Consider the following 1,447-nt stretch of genomic DNA (forward strand, 5'->3'; position numbering starts at 1 on the left):
AGAGAGCAAAAAGGACATACCAACCACTCAATTAATTTGTTTAATTAATTTCTTGTGCAAGGTTGAAGAGAAGAGAATAATTATGGTGGTGGGTGAAATTCTATTGTGCTTACAATCGTTGACACATTCTTATGTGCAAAATTTTATTTTATTCGAATCTGGCTCTCTAAATTTATAGAGAAATTTATCCCCCACCTCTGAACTATTGAAGCAGGCTTTTAAAGGTATCATAGAAGTTACTTACAACAAATTAAATATCATATATAACAAGAAATTTGACTTTTCATTGTAATTTTTTCTATTTTATTTTTTGATTTTTTGTAAAGTAAAATGATTTTTTTTAAAAAAAAAGCTCATATATAGCATGTTTGGCATTTGCTAGTACTTTGAAATATTCTATTAAATTAAATTGAAAGTAAAATTCTTTATTATGTTACCAAGAAAGTTTTTCTTTTTATTTCTAAAATAAAAAGTGTAACACCATCCTATGTTAGCACTTCTTTTATAACTTTAAAAAGTAGAGTTAAAAAAAAGGATTGCCATTAATTATATATTAAACAAATTTTAAGTCAAGCACATACACATTAGAATATATATATATATATATATATGAGATTTATATTTGATGAATTGTTAATATATAGTCTATAACATTATCAATAAATCATATATTGTCACTTCATTAACAAATAATTTAAAATTTTAAAAATTTTTAAAAATAAATACTCATAATTTTAAAAACACATATTTTGAACAAAATTTAACTTTTATCTTTTTTAGATAAAAGTTAGGCTGCATCTCTAAATACATACATACATATATATAATATAATATAATATAAATTTATCTTTTTTAGATCCTTTTTCTTCTAAATATATTGTTTGTGAACACAACAATGTTCTGCGCTCAAGAACAAAATAGTTGCGAATATGTGAAAACTACAGTTGTTTCAACATTTGAGCTTTCTTTTCTTTTATTATTCAGTTATATTAACCATGCTTTAGAGTTTATTGATTATTCCTCAAAAAAACTAATTAATATCATGGTACCCATTAACTAATAGAATTTACAAATAACTTTTACTTTTTTAAAAAAAAAACCTTTCAAAGTTTTGTTTGAAATATTTATCTTTAGTGCAATTTGTGTAAGCTTTAAATGAATATATATATATATATATTTATATATAAAAGATTTTGAAGTGCGTAATGAGAAGTAATATGTCAAAAATTTAGACTAGAATCTAGATAAGAAATTGAGAATTAAAAGGGGATGGTGCACATTGAAGGGGCCGTTTGTTGGATTTCATGGTGGCAGAGGGTAGCCGAAGTTGGAAGTTGATGCCCATGTCGAAGTTATCAAAACTTTAAACAATCAAAGGCCAAGAAAGAAAAGACAAAAGATGATTAAAGGGCCCCTAAAAAGCAGCGCCACATGATTGGATCCCCAA

The sequence above is a fragment of the Theobroma umbraticum genome, unplaced genomic scaffold, assembly GCF_002168275.2.
Source record: "Theobroma umbraticum cultivar Fairchild unplaced genomic scaffold, ASM216827v3 scaffold_44.0, whole genome shotgun sequence".
Lineage (NCBI taxonomy): Eukaryota > Viridiplantae > Streptophyta > Magnoliopsida > Malvales > Malvaceae > Theobroma > Theobroma umbraticum.